Source organism: Vicugna pacos, chromosome 11, assembly GCF_048564905.1.
Source record: "Vicugna pacos chromosome 11, VicPac4, whole genome shotgun sequence".
Taxonomy (NCBI): Eukaryota; Metazoa; Chordata; class Mammalia; order Artiodactyla; family Camelidae; genus Vicugna; species Vicugna pacos.
Window position 1 is genome coordinate 70,876,292 of NC_132997.1, and position 12,599 is coordinate 70,888,890.

Here is a 12,599-nt window from a genome sequence, read left to right on the forward strand (position 1 = left end):
TAGTTTTGATTTGCATTTCTCTGATAATTAGTGATATTGAACATTTTTTCATGTGCTTTTTGATCATTTGTATGTCTTCCTTGGAGAACTGCTTGTTTAGGTCTTCTGCCCATTTTTGAATTGGGTTGTTTATTTCTTTCTTATTGAGTCGTATGAGCTGCTTATATATTTTGGAGATCAAGCCTTTGTCGGTTTTACTTGCAAAAATTTTCTCCCATTCTGTAGGTTTTCTTCTTGTTTTATTTCTGGTTTCCTTTGCTCTGCAGAAGCTTGTAAGTTTCATTAGGTCCCATTTGTTTATTCTTGCTTCTATTTCTTCTAGGAGAAAATTTTTGAAATGTATGTCAGATAATGTTTTGCCTATGTTTTCCTCTAGGAGGTTTATTGTATCTTGTCTTATGTTTAAGTCTTTAATCCATTTTGAGTTGATTTTTGTATATGGTGTAAGGGTGTGTTCTAGCTTCATTGTTTTACATGCTGCTGTCCAGTTTTCCCAACACCATTTGCTGAAGAGACTGTCTTTATTCCATTGTATATTCTTGCCTCCTTTGTCGAAGATGAGTTGACCAAAGGCTTGTGGGTTCATTTCTGGGCTCTCTATTCTGTTCCATTGGTCCATATGTCTGTTTTGGTACCAATACCATGCTGTCTTGATGACTGTAGCTCTATAGTATTGTCTGAAGTCTGGGAGAGTTATTCCTCCAGCCTCTTTCTTTCTCTTCAGTAATACTTTAGCAATTCTAGGTCTTTGATGGTTCCATATAAATTTTATTATGATTTGTTCTAGTTCTGTGAAATATGTCCTGGGTAATTGGATAGGGATTGCATTAAATCTGTAGATTGCCTTGGGCAGTGTGACCATTTTAACAATATTGATTCTTCCAATCCAAGAGCATGGAATATCTTTCCATTTTTTAAAGTCTTCTTTAATTTCCTTCATCAATGGTTTATAGTTTTCTGTGTATAATTCTTTCACCTCCTTGGTTAGATTTATTCCCAGATATTTTATTACTTTGGGTGCTATTAATCCTATTTGAATTTGACAAAAGAAAAATTAAAGTGAAACTGAGGGAACTGTTGAACTTCAACTAAATGTTTTTCAAGAAACATTAACTCTTTAAAGAAACTCCTAATATTAAAACAAGCATTAAGAGTTTTGAGTCATTATGGGGTTTTTTTTTTTACTCACTTCCACGTTGCACTTTTAAAGAACATCTTTGATGTATTACTAGGAGAATTGAGGACACTAGTACACCAAAAACTCCTCTGTCTCCCCTTTCCTCTGCTGAATTTAGTTGGTTCATTTTATTTTTAGTGGTTAAGGTTTTTAATATTTACATGCTGTTTTGTAACCTTAGTTTTCACAGTTGGCTCATCTTTGTTCTGTATTTAAGTGAATTCAGTGCTCTGCATTGTTTAGTTCTTTAATTCTTCTCTGATTTATGTGGATTTCATCATCAGGTAGCACCCCCCCCCGCCCCCGTCCTCCTCTGCCAAGGAAATCTTATAGTAGCTGTAAACAACAAAACAACAAAAACAAAGATCTTATAAATGATTTGCTCTTCTTGCTTGTTTTTCTGAAGCATTATTTATCCTTAAAGTTCAGTTCTCAGTGTTGCTTGTGCTATATGATTTTTTCCTTTGCAACTGGTGTGTGCCTTTAATATGCCAATTTACTTTTTTCTTCATTTCAGGGAAATTTTCTTCTTTTAGAATTTCAAACAATACTTCTGGGTGTTCTGTTAGGTTTGCTACTTCAGGGACATCTGTTATCTTTAATTTGGACAGTTTTATCTGTCTTCCATTGCTTTTATCTACTGTCTACTTTAATGTCTTTGAATTATTACTTCTATTGATTAAGAAACAAAACTGAAGAGTATTTATTGCATTACTAACTCAATTTTCATCAAATGCCTATTATTTCCCCTGTAGTTTATATTTACTTAATAGCTCTTCAGTAGTATTACTCTGGCTTTTCATTATTCCCTTAACCCCCAGCTCATTTTGATATTTTATTGTCCTGTTATTGAGCTCTTTTCCTCCTTTGTTGTAGCATATTGCATAGCTGCCACACTGCTTTTGAAAATCTTGCTCATACTTAATATGTGGAGCTATTTCCAGACCTTCCATTTGCTTGGATATAGTTGGGTGAATTCTTCTTTCTGCTTCAGCCTGTTTTTCTTTTCTAGGTTTTGTGCTTTATCTACTTTTTTTTTTTACTTATAGGTTAACTTTATTTATGTAAAGTTAAAAAAAAGCATATTATTTAAGTAAGTAATGTATTTTAATATCATTAAGTACTAATTTTTATCAATAATATAGATTTTCCCCAAGGACTCATTGTACAAGCATTGCCCAAGAACACATTTATTTCTCACTAGAATTTGCAGTTTTATGAATACTCAGAGAGTTGACAAAAACAAAGTTTCCTATGTGCTTGCAAGAGGCAATGAATAAAAACAAGAAAAAAGGGAAATTATTGGTATTTAAAAGGATCAAAAAGTGAGATTTTCTTAATTACCAAACAGAACTTATATTCAATAAATATGTAATGTTATTTGTGCTAACTTTAGTGTATTGGTGTATGCTATCTTTCCTTCAGTAATAGATTCTAAAAGGTCTTAAAATAATAATATAAATTTTTCTTTAAAGATAATATATTATATAGTGTAACAAAAAGAAAAAAATTATTATATCTCATGAATATTTTTTGTATGAAAATAACAGCGTAAGTTAAAATGGCTCTTTACTCAATACTTCTTGTGTATTTTTAGCCACTGCATATTTACTTTTAACTAGCTTAAGGGTGTGAGGGGAAGGAGATGGACTGTTCAGCTCAGCTATGCCCAGGGCAGATCCATCCCTGGGAAAGCTTCTAGGTGTAGAATCAGACAGTCTCATCGGCAGTACCAAGCATGGGTAACCAGACCAGCAAACCCATCAGATGTCACGAGAGTCCCTCACAGTTAAGGAATAATTGTATGGTTAAAAATACTTGATTGAGCATTTACTTTGTGCCAGAAAGAGTAAGAAAAAAATAGCTGCCTTTACTATGTATTTATGAGGCCATGCCTGTGCCAAGTGCATTATATATTATTTTATTTGCTCAGTACAACATTATGAAATATCTTTATCAGCCCCATTTTTTTGAATGAGGGAGCTAAGGCTTACAGAGAAGTTGTATGACTTGCCGAAAGTCACATAGCTAATATGAGAGAGTTGAATTCTGAAATCATGCCTAAATCATAAATGCTTCATATGTAAAGATTTTTTTATCAGGACATTTGATGTAATGGGGAATACTTGAGAAACTTTAGTCCACTGTGGTTTGCATATCATCTATTAAAAGATTAGCAATCTTTCTTTTAAAAAATAATTCTGGTTTATAAATGAAATATAATCTAGACTTATTTCAGAAATAATCTGGGGGAAATAGGAAACTGGATGAGGGAAGAGATGGAACAAGATTGGTCATGGGTTGATAACTGAACCTGGGTAACTTGAAGCATGGAGGCTCATTGTACAGACTGCCCAGTTAATGGCTTTTCACCATAGTGGCTCTTGAACAGTTAAACCACTTTTGGAGCAATGACTTTCTTTCTTTTGTTATAATGACTTTTCATTCTAACACTAAATAAATATATCATAAGAAGTGCTATTTCAACATCACGGTTTTGGGCAAAACACACTCACCAATTTACTCAATAACATTTTCTAGTCAAAGAATATCATATGAAACAAACTTTAATTGCCTGCCACGTTTGGATGAACCCAAACCGTTTTGCTTTGCACACGTATGTCAAGAGAGAGAGATGGAGGTCGTGCCTCTTCAGTCTGTTTTGTACATGTGCTCTTTCCACATTTCACTTTTTTTCCTCCAAAGGGAGTTTTGTATGCCATGGCCTTATTTTTAAGTGCAGCTTGAGTTTAAGATGATCCCAAGGTTTGAAAATTTAGTGAAGAAAATGGTGCAGAAAGAAGACCATACCTTCCAAAGAAGGCTGCATCTCACCTCCCTCCTCCCCATTGTCCCCATCAAGTCTTTTCTTCCTCCTTGGGTGAGTACAATAAACTTTCATTAAGTTGCATTTTGTGTATAAAAGGTGTCTATTTACTTTCCAGTGGGTTATTACTTATACAGGCTGAATTGTGTCCTTTCAAAATTCATCTGTTGTAGTTTTAGCCCTCAGTACCTTGGAATACGACTGAATTTGGAGATAAGGTCTGTAAGAGGTAATTAAGTTAAAATGAGGTCCTTGGATGGGGGCAGTAATCCAGTAAGATCTTTGTTCTTATAAGAAGAGGAAATTTGGACACGGACACATACCGAGGGAAGACCATGTGAGAATATAGCAAGAAGGCAGCCCATCTACAAACCAAGGAGAGACTCCTTAGAAAACACCTCTGCCAACACCTTGACCTCAGACTTCAGAACTGTGAGGGAATAAATTTCTATTGTTTCTCCATCCAGTCTGTGATATTTCATTATGAAAAGCTTAGCAAACTAATACTTACCTAAACCTGTTATTTTCCCCATTCATTTAGAGAAAGAAATAATTTCAGGAATGAATTAAACTAAGTTTAATTAGAGATAGGTATAATTTTCTCTCTCTTTTTGGATATGTTTGAAATTTTCTATAATAAAAACTTTAAAAAATATTAAAAATATTTCTGGCCAGCATGGTTTTAAGTAGAATGATATTTCCAATGACCTACCATGATATCATATGAATAAAAGCTATTCATAGACGTGGTATTTAAAATAAGTAACAGCTGGTCAGTGGGGAAGGTCTGTCCCTCTTCTGGGTGGGGGCCTGATACCAATGGTGTTGGATGCCTGTGAATGACAATCTGAGCTTTGAGCTTTGGCCATCTCCTACACCTGGATCGAGATGACTCCAAGATTAGAAGATCTGGTTGGTTCTACACCTCATGACCCATCTGCCCAGGTCTATTTCCTACTCAGGGGCTTTGGCTTTCAAATAAGGCAACGTGGCAAAGTGGTTCAGAGCATTTTTCTAGGAGATGGACAGAGTTTGAATGCTGGCTCTAATACTTACTATCTGGGTGATGGATCTTCGATAAAGCATTTTCTGTAAATCCCAGTTTCTTCATCTGTACAATGGGAGTAATGACACCTATTTTTTAGGGTTGTTGGAAGGAACAAATGAGATCATATCTGTAATGCATGTAGCACAATGGCTGGCTATTATTGTTATACTGTCTTAACAAGATGTGGCAATTCAAAATGACTAAATCTTTGGCTTATGTCCATTTGACATGACCTAGGCTGAACTGTCATTTCTGTCATTTTTCAGTAGGTTACCACTTCTCTTAAAGTGACTAAAGTCTGCAGGAATCTTTCCCTTTATTTCACAATTTTAAGCCTTTTGTGAACCTCAGGAAATGAACAGATTTCAGCATGCTTAGGGAAACATGAAGGTCAAATAGGAAGAATATCTACCTATCTTAAAAACCTAACAGAAGTAAAAGATTCATTCAACTATTCGACAAATACTTATTGAGTGCACAATATTATTGGGTATATACCAAGCATTAGTCTGTATGCTGGGGATAAAACAGTAGACAAGACTGACAAAAATCCCAACCTGAGAATAGAAGTTCTATCATGTCGGGAGTTGATACTATGAATCTGGTGGATGTTATTTATTGAGTCTACATAGTGGTTATGAAATACATGATAAGTTTCTTGCTGTTAACCAATGATCAAGAGTGTGGTTTCTAGGTATAAAGGTACATAAACCGTCTCTTTAACCAGTGATATGTATTATGCTTTAATAAAACTTTTTTTTTGAAAAGCAATTATGGGAATTAGAAAGCCCCCAGTCCTACGAGGTAGCCACTATCCTTATTTTCCACATGAGGAAACTGAGACTCAGTTAACTGTAATTTGTTCTAGGTCTCATAGCTGATAAGTGGCAGAGATAGATGCTGAATGGCAAAGTCTATTCTCTTTTGACTGTATTGGGTGTAAGCCGGCCAGGAAGCGTGGTGTTAACATTTTAAAAGAAGAACTTGTTTACTCATATTCATCTTTAATTGGTGGAATGGGTTATTTATCACCCTATGTGTTCTCAGAGAAGAAGGAAAGATTAAATCAGTCTGAGACCCTCCCATATACTTTTCTGCAGCCTCTTTCCACTTCTTCTCGCTCTTTCTATTATATAGGGAGTGATTTCTGGGTACCTGTTTGAAGAAGGGAAAAGTCAAGTCTTGGATTACCAGTGTCTCAGTATTTCCGGTGAAAATTCATTGTTTTTGTCTGCCCAGCATCCATCCCTTATTTTTCTGGTGACGGTATCTACAGCAGTTAGAATTGTGTTTGGCTATAAGTAACTGGAAACACAACAATAGCTTAAACAAATTAAGATTTTTTGTGTCACGTAATAAGTTTGGAAGTTGACAGCCAGGGCTAGTGCATAGGCTCATTGGAGCTATCAGGTACCCATGAAATTTCTATTTTTCTGGTTTACCAGCCTTGGAGGCTGTTCTTATGCATCCTCATAATTGTTGCCTCACAGTCACAAAATGGCTGCTGTCTCCCTGGCACCACACCCATATTCTAAGTAGAAAGAAAGGTAAAGTGCAAAGGAGCAAAAGAGTCATACCAGATGTTTTTTTCCAGGAAAGCAAATCTTTCCAAAATACTCCACCCAGCATACTTCTGCTTATTTCTCATTGGTCAGAATTGGATCACATGGCCACTTCTAGACCAATAATAGGGCTAAAGGAATGAGATTTCTAATCCTAATTCATCCTGGAAGTCAGGTTAAGAGCAAACTCTTCCTAAAATCAAAGGATCTCTGGTCTACCTGAATAATTAGAATTCTGTGTGGGCAATGGGGGAAATATGTCCTGAGTGTCAATGGATGGCACTGCTATGGAACCTCCATTTCCTAAGGGGAATCTATTCTCCAATATTCAGCCCATGTGGACCAGATAGCGCATCCCCATTCACAAGTCACATGTAGGGAGGATGGACAGGATACCCCTAATTCCTGCAAGAACTTCTTTTGGAGCTTTGTGGAAGTGAAGCCTTGGCTGAGAATGCTGACTGCAAGGAAACCTAAGCCTTGATCTGCCAGGACCCTGACATGTGTGGGGCTTGTCTGAGATGCAGTTATCAGATGGAGAGAGGGCCTGATAGTATGGCACCCTCATCCAGCTGAGTGTAAATCCAGAGATTGACTCCTGGACTTTTTTAGTTGCTTAAGCCTATGAATTCTCTCTCTGTGCCTAGTCCAGTTTAAGGTGGATGTGGCTTTTGCTGTCAAGAGTCTTAACAAATAGCATATTCAGAAAGTCACTTCTCTCAGGAGGCTTAGACTCCAGATATTGTCAACTTCTCTGAAGAATCAGCCAGACAGCCTGAGGGAGCCAGTGACAGTCCATGTGGCCATATGGCCAACATAGTAAATGACCTAACAAACTGTGTGCAGGTGTAAAAACAGTGTGTCATTTCCTGAAATTGCAACTGATGTGCATTAGTTTTTGTTAAGTTTGTAAAATTTCATTGTAATACTTTGTGCATTCTAAATCTTGCCCATAATTGTGAAGCTTTCAATTACATAGGCTCAGATTGCATAGTTTTCTTTCTTTTCTTGGATTGTATCACTCATATAACTTGGGTTTCAGCTGTACTACCAAATGATAAATAAGAGAAAATTCCACTGAAAAAAGTGGAAATTAGGCTATATAGGTAAGAAGGGATATGACAAAGCAGCACTGACTTAAGCACAGAATCAGAAAATCAAACCAAAGAGATGGTGCAGCTTTTAAGAAATATCAAGTAGGGAGATGGGGAGTATAACTCGGTGGTAGAGTGTGTGCTTAGCATGCATGAGGTCCTGGGTTCAATCCCCAGTACCTCCACTAACAATAAAAAAGAAAGACATATCAAACTGAATAAGAACTCTCTTTCAAGCTATACCAAGTAAAAAGGAGAATGAAAGAGAATGTTATCACTAATAGATAATGTTTTAAAATTAATAAGATTAAAATTAATAATGAGAGAGAGCCTTTACATATTTTTGTTCATTCTAAAAACTTCTGTTATTCTGGGGAAAAAAAAAAAAAAACCTCTGTGATCAGAAAACCAGAAAAACTTGAAATGGAAAAGCTGGCAAGCAACAAAGATGGGGAAATGGTGGTTCGGAAAGCAGCAGCTCTCAGCTGCTGGAGTCATGGTCTACTTTGAGAATGTACTGAAAGCTAAGTACACTCATCAGAAAAATGCACTTATATTTCTCAAATTTTGCACAGAGTTTCAGAGACTCACAGACACCTTAAAAACCAATCCATGAACATTCTTATCCCTGACATAGAGATCCATGGATCCTAGATTAAAACCCACCTTCCCTTTTAGGTATGTTAATCTTTGTTCTAAAATTATTTTGAGCAAGAGAATGAAACTAACCAATTTGTAACATCTGGTTAATAATAATAGCTATCATTTAAAAAAAACTTTTATAATATGAAAAGGCATTGGGCTTAATCATCTTATATATGTCATCTCCTTGAATTCTTATAACTCTTATAATAAACCAATAAAGTTGACACCTTAGTCGGTCCTTGCTTTACAGATAGGGAAACTGAGGCTGACTTAAAGAAATTAAATAACTTCATAAAGGTTGCAAGGCAGGGATTCAAACCCACGTTTATCTGATACTAAAGCTCACCATCCTCTTCTACTTGTCATTTCCTGGTCTCCCTGCCCACAATTTTTGTCTTTGGTTAGGTGCCACATTTTCACTTTTTCAGTGCAATAATATTTGAGAAAAAAAATTTTATTTGAGGATACTTACAGTATCACAAGAAACATTTCATCGCGTTCCTATTGATATCGCTGAATCTGTTTCTTAAAAAACCCCTTCAGTCAGTCTCTGCCCAAACTTTACCCCCTCAGAGAAGCCTTCCCTCATTTAAAATAGCACCTCAGTACTTCATCATTCTCTATTTCCTTACCTGCCTTATTTTCCTTCATGGAAACTCTCATATCCTGACATGTTATTCCATAACTATTTATTATATTATTGTCTGCCTCTCCCTCCATGAAAGCAAGTACTTTGTTTTATTCAGTGCTGCATCCCCAGCACCTAGCACACAGCCTAGAACTTGGGAGGCACTCGGTAAATACAAACTGATGAAGACAAGAGAGAATGAAAGAATACCCGGGAAGCAGAAGTACATATCCAGTCTTTGTTTCTGCTTCACATGACTCTTACTTCAACAAGGTCAGAACTTTCAGACTAATGTTTCTCCACCTGGGAGAGGGTCTCCCAAGAGAAGTTCTCAGGGAGCTGGGGGTGCCAAGCTGGGGGTGTTAGTACAGCCTCTTCCCTCTGACCTCTCCGCAGCCTTGGCAGTGCACTTCTTTCTTCCTTTATTAAAGACTCCTCCCCAGCGGACCCTTTAAATACAACTGGGCTCAGGACTGACCTCCCAAAGCTCTCTTCAGTTTCTTAACTTAATGAGAATCTTTGCCTTTCCAACCAAGAACAATATCACTGAACTCCTGTTTCCTGACCTTTTAGAAAACCCAAAGATGTGGGACAAAAGTCTCATTATAGTTATCAGATTGATTCTTCTTTCCTATTGCTGCTGCTCCTCTGTATAATCTGTCTTCTTAGCATGACCAGAGTTTTCTCTGTCTTGTGGGATTTGAAAATTGGTCATATTAGCTTTTTCCCCCAATATTTCTTTGGGCACTAAAGTTAAGATTGTTGGTCTTTCTTACTTTCTTTTTACAACATGGTCACCATGTGGATCTTTAAAAATCTTCAGTAGGAATTTAAAAGCATTCTAGAAGACCAAGTGCTATGTAATAATTGACATTTTGTTTATCTAATGTTATTATTTTTTTAAAAAATATATATATTTTAGAGCAGTTTGAGGTTCACAGCAACATTGAGTAAAATGTATAGAGATTTCCCACATATTCCCGCCCCACAATAGGCACAACCTTCCCAGTAGCTCATTTCTTTTTAGTGATGAATACTGTTTCATTGTCTGCATGTACCATAGTTTATCCACTCATCTAGGAAGGAATCTGGTTGCTTCCCAGTTTTGGCAATTATGAATAAAGCTGCTATAAACATTCAGGGGCAGAAATAAGTTTTTAACTTATTTGGATAAATACCAAAGAGCACAATTGCTCGATCATATGGTAAGAATATATTTAGTTTCATAAGAAACTGCCAAGCTGTCCTCCAAAATGTCTGTGCCATTTTGCATTCCCACAAGCAATAAATGAGAGTTCTTGTTGCTTCACATCCTTACCAGCTTTTGATGTTAGAGTTTTGGATTTTGACTAAATAGGTGTGTAGTGGTATCTCGTTTTAATTTGCAATTTCCAAATGACATATGGTTTTGAGCATCTCTTCATAAGCTTATTTGCCATCTGTGTATCTTCTTTAGCGAGTTGTCCAGAGCTTTTGCCCACTTTAAAATCAAGTTGTTCATTTTGTGTTGTTGCGTTTTAAGAGTTCTTTGTATATTTTGGATAACAGTTCTTTATCACATTATGTTTTTTGTTTCTTTGTTTGTTTTATAAATATCTTCTCCCTGTTTGTGGCTGTCTTCTCATTCTCTTGACTTTCTCTTTCACAGAACAGAAGTTTTTAATTTTAATGAAATCCAGCTTATAAATTCTCCCTTAATGGGTTATACCTTTAGTGTTGTATCTAAAAAATCATTGCCATACTCAAGGTCATCTAGGTTTTCTCTTATGTTATTTTCTAGGAGTTTTATAGTTTTATGTTTTACATTTAAATCCATGATCCATTTTGAGTTAATTTGAAGGATATAATTACTTGTGTCTAGATTCGTTATTTTACATGTTGATATCCAGCTGTTCAGCACCATTGAAAATACTATCTTTGCTCCATTGTATTGTCTTGGCTCCTTTGTCAAAAATCAGTTGTATATTTGTGTGGGCCACTTATAGGCTGTCTATTTCTGCTCCATTGATCTATTTGTCTATTGTTTTTCCGGTACCATACTGTCTTGCTTTATAGTAAGACTTGGAGTTGGGTATTGTCAGTCTGCCAACTTTGTTCTTCTCCTTCAATATTGTGTTGACTGTTCTGGCTCTTTTGCCTCTGCATATAAACTTCAGAACCAGTTTGTCAGAATTCACAAAATAATGTGCTGGAATTTTGATGAGGAATGCCTGGAATCTACAGATCAAGTTGAGAAGAACTGACATCTTGACAATATTGGGTCTTCCTAATCATGAATGAGCATGGACTATCCCTTCATTTATATAGTTCTTTGATTTCTTTCATCAGAGTTTTGTAGATTTCTTCATCTAGATCTTGTAAATATTTTGTTAGATTTATACCTAGATATTTCATTTTTTGTGTGATAATGTATGTAATGGTATTTAAAATTTCAAATCCCATTGTTCATTGCTGGTATATAGGAAAATGATTGACTATTATATATTAAACTTGAATCCTGCAATCTTGCTATAATCACTTATTAACTGCAGGAGTATTTTGTCTATCCTTTCAGATTTTCTATGCAGATGATCATGTCATCTATGAACAAAGACAGTTTTATTTCTTCCTTCTCAATCAGTATATCATTCATTTCCTTTTCTTGTTTTATTGCATTATCTAGGACTTCTGGTACAATGTTGAAAATGAGTGGTGAGAGGGTACATTCTTGCCTTGTTCCTGATTAGTGGGAGAGCTTCAAGTTTCTCACCATTAAATATGATTTTAACTGCAGGTTTTTTGTAGATATTCTTTATCAAGTTGAGGAAGTTATCCTCCTCCTAGTTTATCAAGAGTTTTTATTATGAATGGGTGCTGAATTTTGTCAAATGCTTTTTCTGCATCTATTGATGTAATCATGTGATTTTTCCCTTTAACATATTGATATGATAGATTACATTAATTGATTTTTAAATGGTGCCTTGCATGTCTGGGATAAATCCCACTTGGTCAGTCATGATGTCAAATTCCTTAAATTGTTGAATTCAATTTGTTAATTTTTCTTGAGGATTTTTGCATCTATATTCATGACAAATATTGGTCTGTAGTTTTCTTGTAATATCTTGGTATTAAGATAATTTTGTCCTCTTAGAATGAGTTTGGAAGCATTGCCTCTGCTTCTATTCTCTGAAACAGGATACCCTTTGAAAGTGAATAGAGAATTGGTATAATTTCTTCTTTAAATGTTTGGTAAAATCCACCAGTGGACCCATATGGGCCTGGTGCTGTCTGTTTTAGAAGGTTATTAATTATTGATTCAATTTCATTAATAGATATAGGCCTATTCAGATTGTCTATTTCCTCTTGTGTGAATTTTGGAAGATTGTATCTTTCAAAGAATTGGTTCATTTTCATCTACGTTATCAGATTTGTGGGCATACAGTTGTTCATAATATTCCTTTATCATCCTCTTAAAGTCCATGAGATCTGTAGTGATATGTGCTATTTCATTTCTAATATTAGTAATTTGTGACCTCTCTTTTATTCTTAGCCTAGCTAAAGGCTTATGGATTTTATTGATCTTTTCTAATAACCAGCTTTTGGGCTCATTGATTTTCTCTATTGATTCCCTGTTTTCAA